At 31.7% G+C, this 14,048-nt stretch overlaps 1 protein-coding gene across 2 annotated transcripts in view; it reads right to left on the bottom strand.

Annotated features, from left to right (window-relative positions):
* The window catches only part of LOC118737448 (RB1-inducible coiled-coil protein 1), a 28,315-nt gene extending 15,076 nt beyond the window's left edge, over positions 1-13,239 (bottom strand). Inside the window, exon 1 of one of the 2 annotated variants that reach the window (XM_036467947.1) lies at positions 12,237-13,239. The gene's annotated coding sequence lies outside the window, so the exon portion shown is untranslated. The remainder of the gene's footprint in view (positions 1-12,236) is intronic. The other variant, XM_036467953.1, reaches the window with a different exon arrangement.
* Between the last annotated feature and the right edge of the window lie 809 nt (positions 13,240-14,048).

Genomic DNA, 14,048 nt, shown 5'->3' with positions numbered 1-14,048 from the left:
TAGCGTCACGTTGTCACCAAACTGGCATATAGGTACATATGGATGTATGTATGTACGTATGTATTTTGAGAGTGATGAGGTGAAAGTCCTGGGCCATCTCTGCCTTGGCTAATTATTGCAGCGATTATCATTTGGTTAATTTGATTCGATAATTATTCCCGCCTGAGCCTATGCCTAACATTATCATTCTATTTATTCTTATTGTGGTACATTCTATTTATTGGGATTTATATTCAGAAATGATTGACACATCGTCATAGATCATTGCGCAAGTCAATAACCTCTATCAATCATTCAAATTGGTATAACGCAAATTGCAAATCAAAGGTCAGTTCGTTAAACTTAAAGAAGATTTGATAAATTTGAATAACGGTGCTATAAAAAAAATCACGCAATACACCCGAAACAAATGACACTGACATTATGACACTACTGCAACAAATGCTCTATATTGTTATACATACATCATTTCAAAGGTCTTTTCAAAACTGGTTTGATTATTAAAATCGGATGAAAAACAGTCAAGGTGTTAATAAATAAGTGCATTAAGTACGAAAAACGTTTTTTTTTTTTTTCTAATCCAAAATGGCGGGTTCAGCAACTATAAGAAACCTATTTTTATGTTGTACTCGACCCTACCTACAACCTAAACTAAGTTTTGTTTCCTGTGTATTTCGTGATAGCACTGTATCATTAAATGCTTTTCGATTACTTTCACAGACTTCTTTGGAGTGAGTTAACAAACAGAGCTTAGTCACTAACTATTTTGAGTTAAGTGTTAGTCGGATAGCTAATAGAATAAATTATTTTATATATCTGGAATGTGTTTTTTTTTAAAGTAATTATAGAAACAAATCTTACCAAGTAACGGCAAGTTTTACTGCGCAGTCCCTATGTACTAAAACCTGTATTTATGTAAATATGTATATACGTTGGTATAAGGCAATAACTTCGATGATCGCAGAACTAAATACATATGTACATACATACTTATATACCACACACATCTGTACATACATAAATATGGCTTTCTTTGTTCCAATTTCGCAAAGCAAGACAATTCTGTTGATAAGAATGTTTGTACATAGATACGTATAAATAAGACAATAGAATTAACATTGGCCTGAAAACTATACGATATAGATAGAGACACAGAGACATTAACCTTGGGAGCTATTTCGGGATTTTCGGTATTCTCGGGACTTATCGATATAATAATCGATTTTTTTAGATTTTGTATTGATTTAGTTATCGATATTTTTATCATCGATTTGCTTATCGATATTTTTGTCGACTTAATTATCGATATTTTTATTAATTTTGCTATCTATATTTTTTATCGAATTGTTATCGATGTTACTATCCTATTTTTTTATCGATATACATGTCGTGACATCATATGACAGACATCATTTGGCATGCCATGGCATCCTATCACATCAATTCACATTTCCTCACATCACATTGCATCGAAATAATAAAAACAAAGATGAAGACCAAGGTAAATTTAAACACTTTACGATTATAAGAAGAAATAGAGTATTTATAAAGATAAAAATAAGGATACAAGGAAAACAGAATAAACTAAATGTAATTAGAACTAAAAGTGTAGAGGTAGGGATCCAGATAGAAAAAAAGATAAAATATGTAAATGTACATATGGATAAATATTGGTTATGAGACAAACTAGATATGTAACGTAAGTTTCACTTCTCCAGTGTGGCCCAGGCGCACTTACTTTTTTTTTCTGAAATATAATATCTATGCCTATTTTCAACTTTGACTATTAGTTTTATAGTAATATACATTTAATTTTAACATTGAAGCAGCTACAAAGAATGGAAAGCAAAATATCTAGGAAGTACATACATATATTTAAAATGGTGCTGGCGAAAGTAAACCATCAAAAAGCTATCGCATGGCCATACTAGACAGAAATTTTGATGAATGCTCAAAAGACAACTAACTCATCAGACATTTGTATTTGTGCAAAGTTTGCATTACGCTGAGTTGTGTTTAAATCATGCAATTTAATTGTTAATACTAGTCATTAGTCACATAGTGAAAATATCTATGAATATGAGAATGTACATATTAGATATGTACATAATGTACAGTGGCGGTCAAAAATGGCTGAATGGTGTTTCGTTTATAATATTTGCAATGTTTTACAAGCTAAAAGTTGATGGATATTTTTTTATAAAAATATGGTTCCGCTTTAACAAAAGCTATATAAATCACACTTTTAAACTTTATACAGAATTTAGAAAAATTTCACAAATATTTATCTAAATTTCGAACTTTTTAAACAGAATTTTTAAAATGATTTTTGGTATGCAGTAAACAGGCTTATAAAATTTTAGTAAAATAAGTGCAAGTTTGGAGCGGCTAATAAAATCGCATTGATTTTAGATATTTTTTTGTTGACGGCGTTTTGCACTTTTTTCCATATAAACATGAATTTCTTGTGAAATAATATGCGCAAGATCGTTTGCAAAAAAAATAAAAGAAAAAATTCAACGCCAGTTATTCTAAATTTCACTATTTACATAAAGAACCGCAAAAGCCGCCAGCAAGAAAATAAATTATTAAATAACAAAGCAATTTGTTTAGCCGCTCATAACTTGCACTTATTTAAAATTTTATAAGTCCGTTAACTGCATACCAAAAATCATTTTAAAAATTCTGAATAGAAAAATAGATAAAAAATTTGTGGATTTTTTTTTTTTTTAATTCTGTATAAAGTTTGAAACTTTGATTTATATGGCTTTTGTTGAAGTATGAACCATATTTTTATAAAAAAGCTTTAACTTGAAAAACACTGCAAATATTAAAAACGAAACACCATTCATCCATTTCTGACCGCCACTGTATGTACATACACATGTATGTATGTATGTAGCACATGTGTACGTTTCTTTTGGCTTCACCGCTTCGCTATCACCTTTCGCCATTTTCCTTAATTTTCCATGCCGAGGGCAAAACTGTGTGTAGTTGTTGGAAGTTACGAACAGCGAACAGTGGGTAAAGAAAAGTTAGATTTTAAAATGGTAAAACTGAGATGAAGTTAATGTTCTTAAGCAGAGTGAGTTTTCATATAACGTTATTAAACTGCCGATAAACGCGAAAAAAATTAAAAATCCCATACAAATTTATAAATCAGCAGTTTTATTAATTAATAACATAGTATATACTACGGTTTTAACACCCACATACGGATGGGAGAGTGACAACTAGAGCAATTTTTCAATATTTCTGGAAAAATCACAAATTTTTATTTTTTTTTATAATTTTACTTTAAATTACGATTAGAAAAGTTTTTGCTGGATATCAGAGTCTTTTTTATTTAAGATTTGTGATAAACAATAACATATAAATGTAAAATAACAAGAAATAAATGTCTAAAAGGGAATATTTTTCGTATTTCTTATACTTATCGACGTAAGTCAGGCAAAAACAAACTTTAAGAATTTAAGAAATTCAAGTGTTTTTTTTTAATAATCTAAGCCTGAGAACAGAAACCCAAAGAAAAAAACATTTTTTGTTGACCGCTGTTATTTATGAAAATAAGTCAAAGTTTCACACCATATATAAAGTTCTCAAAAATTCGAACAATTTTCATCAAAATTTCAAAATTTTTATTCAGAATTTCCAGAAAATTTTCGAGTATGCGGTTTTATTTATTTATTTATTCAATTCAATTTCAATTCAGTTTTAGCAAGTTTTCAGTCGCTACAAATTACCGATAATTTTTTTAGAGTTTTTGTTTTTGAAGGGTGTTGCGCATTTTCTTCCATTTAAAAGTTGGTTTTGATCAAGCGTTCTAGAAATTCTGAATACAATTTTTTTTTTAATTTTGATGAAACTTGTTTGAATTTTTGTGAACTATAAGTATATATGTCAAGTGTGAAACTTTGATTTATGTATATGGTTTATGTTAAAGAATTAACTATATTTTCATAAATAATTAATGAAAAAAATTTTAATGGAAATAATTGTGAATATTATACTAGTACAAGGTGTACACTTACATTTGACACTGACTGTATGTACATAGACACTATTACATGTCTTTCGTACTCCAACAAAATTGTTTACACAAAATAAGGTCAACGTATGGGATTTTAGAGTCGTTTACTCTTGTTGATGAGAAGCTTTTGTTAAAATGCAATAACAAAATAATAACAGAAAGCGAACGGAAAATATTAACATGCATTATACATACATACATATGTATGTACCGCAAAGGTGGATACGTTTTTTTGTTGCATTTGCTGTTTACTTTCGTACGATTTCAAGGGGAATATTTCTTATCGCTTCATGTTAACTAGTATGTATGTACAAAGCCTTGGTACATATGTATGTACGTATGTACAGACATACATACATACATATCTACTAAGTATGCAAATAACTAGAAAGCCATATAAATACTAATCGGGAAAAATAAACAATTTAGTACGGCTAAACTAAAACAGGTAGTGTTTAAACCCTTTGGCTTATTCTCGTCTCGTAGAGCTTTTGCGTTTAGCCTAGCGAGTAGAACCGAACATGACATAAGCATGGATAGGTAATCAACGATCGACGAACGACTCCTATTAGACATTGAGATCCCAATATATTAAAATCGAACTACTAATTACTTAGCGGAGACCAGGCTAGCTCCGTATTTGTTTTTTATAAAAATATTGTTCATGCTTAAAAAAAAACCTTATATATATGTACATACATATATCGAGTTTCAAAGGTTATAGAAAATTTTGAAAAATTCATCAAATTTCATCAATATTTCGAACATTGTAAATGAATTTTTAGACTTTTTTGGGTATGCAGGCTTAAAACTGGGCTATAAAGACCAAACAATTTTAAGTTTTAAGCGGCTAATGAATCGCATTAATTTTTAATGATTTTTTTTTGCTGATAAATTTTTGGACTCTTTCCATATAGGCATGAATTCCTTATGTAGTAAAATGGAAAGACAGAAGTTGCACTTGTTATATAAAAACAAAAATATTTTTATTAAAAAATCCTATATTTTCGCCGAATGTTCCCTGTAATAACACGGTTTAACAAAATTTGGTTATATTCTATTTCAAAAACGGAGCTGACCTCCGCGCTCTGAAATGAAATCTTCAAGCATTATCATCACTTTTCAAGGTCCAGCAATAGTTAGCAAGCATATTTGAATTCCTATCATACCACTTCACCATAGAGGCTATGTGCTGGTAGAATCATTCGCCATGTTCTTCGCTAGTATCTTTGTTTTTTTTTTCTACTCAATCCATCCAAATGAGGTAGAATCTATCAGACGAATTGGATTTTCTTGAGTACGTGGTTTTCTTTGGAAAAACTACGTCCAAATAATATATATATATTTTTTTTTTAATTTGCCATTTTTCGACACTTTAATATAGTTTTTTCTAAAAAACTGGACATGCTAGAAAATTTTGTAAATGCACTTTAAATCAGAATCAAAAAATCTATAAAATGAGGTCAGTCCCGTTTTTGAGATAAAATAGGACCAAATTTTGTTGAACCGTGTAACTAAATTCAATAGAAATAAAATTAATGCTTTCAAGTCCATACAATGCACCGTGCTGAATATCAATGTGCTAATCTGGAAAAATTGGCTTCAAAAAGATTTTTTACCCCATTATGAAACTTTACTGCATAAACGATGTAGGGCCCCGTCCCGTCAATTCTTCGTTTCGTTGAATATCTTCTGAGATATTGGGCTTCGAAAAAACAAACCAGAGCTACCCCGGTCTCCTGTACATACGTGTGTATGTGCATTAGGGTGAGCCAAAATAAATAGCATAAATAGAAGAAAATTCTGCCATTTGGAAAAATTTTAACTCCAATTTTAAAAAGTGTCGGTGGGCATTTGAAATTTTCGATGTACATAGATAACATATTAAAAATAAATTTTCATTAAAAATGTTATAACTTATGAACCGTTTGAGATAAACATTTTTTCTTGACATATTCTTGTATGGCATTAAATCCTCTAAAAAACTATTCTAGTGTTGATTATTTAGACTCAAAAATGTATATACCTAGGGGCTATGAAAGTAGAAAATAGCAGAAAAGTGCAAAAAACTTCCACTTAGAAAAAAGCATTTCCTTAAAACAAGAAACCAGTTTCCTTATTTTAAGTTTCCGTTTTCTTCTTAATATTACGAAAAATTTACTCGATTTGAGAAGTTTTTCCTTAATTCAGGCTCATGCTAAAAATAGGGCGTCATCAATTTGGGGAAGCAAATTTACTCAATATAAGTAATAATTTCCGTAAATAATTTTGAATTTCATCAGTGTGGTTAAGACAAAGTTAATTGCTTTTCTGAGATCTTAGGTTCGAGTCCGGTTGGAGATAGTTAGGGTATGGTAAGTCAATTATGTATTTCAATTCAAATATAAATTACAAATTGTAAAATTAATTTCATTTGTACATATATGGGAAAACCTAAATACTCAAATACCATAAAAAAATAAATGAGGTAATTTTTTTAAACACAATTTAAAAATTTAAAAAAAAAAAATATTTAAAAAAAGTCCTGCTCTGGGACTCGAACCTTGCATCTCTCGATCGGCACTCCAGAGCTTTGCTCTGTCGGCCATTGCCAAGCTAATTTTTCCTAAGAAGAAATAAAATAGTACTGAAAACTAAGGAATTGTGTTTTCCTTAAACTGAGTCAAATCGCTTAGTCATATTAAGCTAGTCATGTCATTGGAGCCATTTCAAGGTAATTTTTCCTTAGAATAATATAATTTTTTCCTAGCAAATGTTTTTTCTGAGCGTACACTAACACCTCTATTCTGTATCAGTGACAAATTTTTGTTACAGTTTTGTTACGGAAAATTATATGAAAAAATGTTCATTTTTCAGTTACAAAATGTGTAGAAAATGTCGCTTATAAGTACATTTGTCAGAGAAGAGAGAGTTTTAGTTCAAATATTTATTTTTTTATTGCATATTTAAACATTAATATTCCATTTAATTATTAATAAGATGCAGTTTATCGCAATAAGGATATTGCTGGCGATGTAATTGCACTACTTGCAAAAGAAATTGCGGTTCTTCGTATTTTGTCAAAATTCGATTACAATTTTGTATCAATGCTATACCTCGTTCAGCACTCAGTAAATAGGTTCTTAAGGCCATAAATTGGTTAGGTTAGTTCACCCTAATGTGCATATGCATATATCCGATCTTTCATCACATCTTGTTCAAAAAGAACTATCGACTTAATTCTCTGTTCGCAGCATGGCGACGTGCTTGCTTCTTGTGACTCGCCAATAATTAAAGAAAAAAGACGCTGGGAAGAAAGATGGCACAAAATCAAACGCGCCAAATTTTTTTTTTCTTCTACGGGCTCTTTTAACACTTTACATTTGTATTGTTATAAGCAGCGAGCGAATGTGATACCTATGTATGTACATATGTATGTATGTATGTATGTACAAATGACTACTTGATGATTAAATTAATTAAGTGGTTTTGTAGTATTTACGCATTTAATTTTTGTATGTTCGTGTATACATACATACACACATGTACATATGTGCAAAAACTTTATACATACATATATGGCTGTACATACATATGTACTTACATATTTATTAATAATTTTTATTATGCAAACTTTTAAACTTTCGTGCTAAAATTAAATGAATTAAAAGTAGGTTACGGAAAGTCCATTGCCACACAAATCGTATCGCTAATCAACCATATCAATAATTGTACTTTTAGGGCAAGCTTTTACGTTTCGGCCACAGACCCAATTGAAGCGTCTTAACCGCTGCGGTTTTTTGAATAAAAAAGAAATGGTCGACGACTGCATAAAATTTCGATGGATATACTTACATATGGTAATAACTTTAAAAAGAGAATTTCGACAAATAACGGACGATATTGTTTTTTCAAATATTTTTTTTTTTTATTTTTTTTTTTTTTTAGATTGCATCCAACCCATGAGTCATTGAAATAACAGTGAAAATGCAGTCTTTCTTTTATATGTATACAATTGTTCTTTTGTTGTTGGGTTTTACCTTTCGCTTTTAACACATATGCATAGTTGTTTGCTAACGCTGTCATACATTTGCGTGTATAAATGTATTTGCAGTAATTTATTTATTTTTTTTTTGTTTGCTTTATGTAAACCTTTTTATTAATAGAAAATAATTTTAGTAGCACGGACAGCATGATGAATTTGCATTCATTGTTAAATCTGGTCATATCCCAATGAACATTTTTTTTTAGATTTGAGTGCAATTTACATATACAGGGCTGCGCTAAATTATTGGCAACGTATGCAACAATGTTTACTTAAATTTTTTTTTAGTCGACTTCAAACTTGCACTTTGTTATGCTAAAATTGAATGGGAAATGGAAATAATTGAAACTAAATAATATGAAAATAAATAGTCAAAACTGGTTAATATGTGGCGGTCTTTAAATTATGCAACTGAGTGTACATACATACATACCAGTGTACTGCACAAGCCGATTCATTTACGTTTTCAAGCTACTTGAAAAAATACAAGCGCAAGTATGATTCACACTTGCTTCAAACAAGCAAATTCAACTCAAAGCTTGAACGCAAATGAATACGGTAGTAGCCTGAATCGAACAAGTTTGAATACAGCAGCAGCACTTGTAAATATGCATATGTACGTACATATTTGAAACCGTGAATAGAGGATTTTTGTTTCGCTAATAAATAGTGAGTTCGATATTTTTGAAGTAAACCAAGTACGGGTATGAGTTAAAATCCAACAAGCACGCCCAAGCATTTACTTGCTTGTTTCGAATCAAGCCCAGTGAATACAATTAAAGAGCGAAATACACCACACAAGCGGCTTGTCAAACATACTTTTCCCATTTTGCCATAAACCATGCAAACATGAGTCGTTCAAGCACAGTATTTTAGTCTTCTTCTAGTTCACAATGAAAGAATTTTTGGTTTTCTTCTATTTTTCTCCTTACGTTCGCACTTGGTGAAATTTCAGTTGCGAATGAGGCGATTTTACCATCCAAATCGTAAGCAGATTGATCAAACGTTAACATGGTGGCCAGAAAATCAAAATATTTAGATTTTTGTTGAAATTTTTTGTCACACCTTCAAACACCCCCCAGAGACAACACACATGGATTGAAGCAAAGGGATATATCGCCTGGTTTGTCAAGCCGCTTGTGTTGTGCATTTCGCACTTAAGCTTTCAAGTAGCTTGAAATGTAAGTAGCTTGCTGCAGTACACTGATACATACATACTACATCGAAGCATTTGGCATATCCAAGGGTAGGAATGTACATATAAAATGCATTCACAGTACATACTACGTAAAATTTGTATGTGGGGGGAGCGATTGAAGGGCTACAATGATTTGTCTGTCTAAAACGAATTTGAGCTGCATGCGCACAGGGGTTAACTGTGGTTATATACTTATGCATATGTATGTATTTACCTCAAAGCGTGATATGTATACATTGGGGTTGTCCTTAAACATCAACCCCTACGGCGATGCTTTTATAGCCGAAGATATCACATATAAATTTTGGTTTGGATTTTCGAGACGGTTAAGGCGTGTCGTACTGGGGGAAAAATTCCAATTTATCTATGGAGATTCCAAAAATTAAGATAATTTTTTTTCATCTAACACCCAAAATCGATAGTCGAAGATATCACATATAAATTTTGGTCCCGATTGGGCAAACAATTTGAGTTATATAACAACAGTTAATAGGATAAAGCATTTAAAAGTGGCAAATCACGCGGCAGAGGGTGGAGTTAAATTTGTAGAAATATACAGTAAAATTTTGTCCAAAAGCAAACTTTATTTGAACCATTTGTAATTAAGTGTTAAATTATGGTGAAAAATAAATGAATATGAAATTAAGAATAAATTTTTGAGTAATTAAAAAAATTATTACTGGCAAATTGTTTAATTTAAATACTTAGGCGGAAATATATATTTAAAAAATATAAATTTTTTATTTTTACTATTTTGATACTTCATAGGGTAATCTGAACGTTTGGCCCCGGTGCAACAGGCCGTAACTGTCTCCAATCGCGACCAAAATTTTTGGTATGGGTATGGGATTTAGAATAAAACTAATTTAAATTTTTTGATTCACCTTAGAGGAACTTGGCACCTGTGCGACACGCCTTTACCGTCTCCAATCGGAAACAAAATTTATATGTGATATCTTTCACTTCGGTATTACCGATTGAGCGGGTGAGACTGAAAAAAATTGTTCATTTCATTTTTGAGGACCACCCTAATATACATAATACATACAGTTACGATCACTGAAATAGTAGTGCGCACTTGCGAGATGTATTATGCCCTTGATGCCGCATACTACGCGATATTGTAATCGATTTTTTTTTTAAATATCATCTCTAGTGTATGATTTAACTCTATGCAAATTTCAAACCGTTCAACAGCTACGGTTTAAATTTTTTAGAAGTATCCCCTGTTGTGAACGGCATTTAAGGCGACCGGTGAAATAGTAGCGCAGAGCAAATGAAGTCGCAAAATTTAACCTTAAATAAAAATATTTCAGTTTTTGGAATAAAAATAAGTTTAATGATTTGGTTTGTTATATACATATTTAGCAGGAATAGACAAAAACGTATTTTTGTGATTTTTAGTCTGCACCGCACTCACGAAAAGACGTGGAATTATTAAAACTCTTATTAAAAATGGGCAAACATGTAAAGAAGTGGAAAAAATTGGTTGATGTTCAGCCTCCATGATTCGAAATACGTTAAAGTATCAAAATAAACCTGAAACCGGGGTGGTAAGCAGAAATTATCAACGACTACTATACGGCAAATTATTAAATATTCGTCCCACAATGTCAGCTTTATAAATTATGGATAACCTAGTTACCATGTAGTTTTCATACAGTAAGGAGACGGCTTCGAGAACACAAGCTTTGTGTGTAATTTTGGTTTTCTAGTGATTTCAAAATATGTTAACCGTAAATACACAGTACTATTTTAGTGCTCGCAGCTGTACAAGCAAAGCTCCTTTTAGATGCCGTGAATAAAATAAAACAAAATTAAAAAAATATAACCAGCTCACATATGACTTTTAAGCAAACATACATATATACGAGCATACATATCTACATAGTTAGGTACATACATATATGTTTATGTACGAACACAGGTACGTAGTTGCACTTGCAATCTAGCACGTATAAGCGTGAGAATGAGAGAGCGACAGAACAATGACAAATTGCACGTAAATAAGGAAGCGGAGCGGGGTTTCAATAGAAAAGTAGACAAGATATCAGATTTTAGCTATGTCATGTATTCTCCAGTTAAGAAATATCCAAGTAAAAATTGTGATTTTTGTCCAATTTTGTAAGGGCATATGCAGTCGGGAGTTACACTTTTGTAAACGGCGTTTCATTCCGTCTCTAAAATGGGATGTGGGAGATGCCCACCCTTCGTCTTCGCCCATCTAGCAAACAAAGATCGGCTGTAAAGAAAAGTTCCCCTTTATTTTGTATACAGGTCCTACTGGGTTATTTTCCAAGAATAACTCTCAATGAGAGAACTATCCAAAATAGTGAAAATTGAATTGAACAATTTTATTATCGCATGAACTTTACAATTCCAAAATTGTATTCGTTTGCTTGTGTAAAATGGAAGAATCAGCATACAAACAGCTGTTTTTTGGGTACGGTTTAGTTATTTGTACAACAACTTGGGTTGCTGTCCCCAAACGCCCTGAATCATAAAAATGTTACACTCAATTTTTGACAAGAGTCTACGCTTTATTTAAATTTACTATATCTGTGCACTTATTTATTAATAATTTCAGTTTGAAATATGGTATATTTTTGAAAATTTCCGAGCTGATGTGTCAAGCACACAAAATATCCACGAAATATCTTTGCAAAAGGTGTTCAGTCCCTCTTCTTTGGTAGGAGAATTCTACTGTCATGCCTCCGCTCCTGCCCCAAATTCGTTGTAACTAAGTCAACATTAAAATTGTTATAACTAAAATCTTGCAACTTTCCCTTAAAATTTTGATCTAACAATTTTCCCTTTCATTCCAAGTTTTTACGTACGAAAACGCCAAAACATGAAAGATTGTAACTAACTAGCGTGAAAAAAATGCACCGATTCTTCGCAGAGAAAACTCAAAATGGAAAATAGAGGACAGAATGTGAGAATGTAATGATAATACAAAATGATAGAACTACATATGTACTTACACAGCAATTCGGTTGGCGATTGATTAATATGAACCTCTGCTAAAATAGCAAAATTGAGAGCTTAACAGCGAAAATTCCTTGCAAAAGAAGTTATTTTTTTTCTTTTCACATATGTACTGAATTAGACAATGTTCGCAATCACTTTTAATTGGCGAGAATTTCAAGAACTCACAAGATGTGCCTGTTCCCATCCAACCTCCATATACATATGTATATATGTATGTATATATTTGTGTAAACTTGTTCTCTTATATTATAATCTTTAAAACAAGCTGCGCGTTTGTCAACGAATTTTTTCGATTTCCAAACGTGAACAGCAAATTATTAAATATTTTCTTTATATTCACTTCTTGCACAGGTCTTCAGCTAGATTTTCTTCGTAGATTTGCTCGCTGTCCATTTACAAGTACTGCGTATGTTTGCTTTTTGTTTTTGGAGCTTGATGTGCGCTTGTGTGTATGCTCCTTATTTATCTGTTTCTGCTTCTTTTGTCAATTCTTTACACTTGTTCCATTTTCATTAATTATTTTTTCTGTTACTCCGTTTCTTCTTTTACCCAATTCTTAATTCAATCGCGTGAAGAATAAAAATAATGTCACCGATGAATAGAATTTTTGCATGCAAATGGACTTTTGATGGCAAATATAACGAACTTCAATGCTATTCCATAATTTTTATTATTTTTAACTTTCGTTTCCTTTCGTATTTTCTTTGAGTTGCATTGATGCTTTGTTCGAATTGTACGATTACGCTTTTGCTTACATATTCATGATATATCTGTTTTTGCTGGCCTCGATGGGGCTTTCAGCTACTCTTTTGTAAATCTTTTTCTCATTCAGCTATCCACCACTTTAATAATCTTTTAAATCACTTTTTTCCTTGATTACGAGGGCATTTCGCTATAGATTTTCCTATTAAAGATTAAAAATTGGACCGTATAAAAAATTTCTAGACAACAACGCACTTTTCGACTTCCAATGTGTAATGGGGAAGAAAAAAAAGTGTGCTGGCTGCATTGATGGGGCAAAAGATTCCGCAACTCAGCACAGAGATGCATTCGCTATCGATAGCGAATACGTAACGTTACGATAACGTAAGAGCACAACTCCAAAATCATGGTGAAATTATGGTCCCGTCAGAACAACAGTGAAAAAAGTCGATTTTTCGAGTGGGTTCTACGCCATCTTGTTTCACTGGAAAACGAGCGAAAAGTAAACAAAACAACAGAAATAAAATTAGCCAAAATTATTGTCAGCCAAGTTCGGTAAAAAAAATTCATCAAATGCTTGTGTTGTCATCACTAGTTGTTGTAGAGTCGTACTCTTGTATTGAAAATCTATCACCCCTATGCTGTAATCCGTCGTAGATTCGATTTTGCTACGAATCTTAAAATTGGTATGCTGTAATCCGCGTTGCCGTATCGTAATTTCGAAATTCGGAGACCATCTTCGAAATTCGTAATGTTGGTATGCCTGAATCCGACGTAGCTGTCAGGCATGTTCTGCAAATCGTACGATTTAAAATCGGTGCGATTTGCAAAGTATTGTTGTATATTTTTAATCAAAGTATTAAATATTTCAAATGGAAACTGCTAGAAACCCATCATTTACGTTATGTCCATCGATTTAGCGCCAAATTTTTCCCTCTTTAATATAAATCCTCCGAAATAGATTTTGTAAATCGCACCGATTTGAAATCGTACGATTTGCAGAACATGCCTGTGTAATTTGTATGTATTTGTCGAAAATTTTCTACGAAGAGCAACTGGTGTCGGAGCGAAGCGAATTCTTTTAAAATATCAATCAAATAAAG

This window comes from Rhagoletis pomonella, unplaced genomic scaffold (genome assembly GCF_013731165.1).
Source record: "Rhagoletis pomonella isolate Grant_MI unplaced genomic scaffold, Rhpom_1.0 Rhpom_scaffold_00001, whole genome shotgun sequence".
NCBI lineage: Eukaryota > Metazoa > Arthropoda > Insecta > Diptera > Tephritidae > Rhagoletis > Rhagoletis pomonella.
Note: the sequence above shows the minus strand (reverse complement) of the source record. Positions and strands in the feature narration are given on the sequence as shown.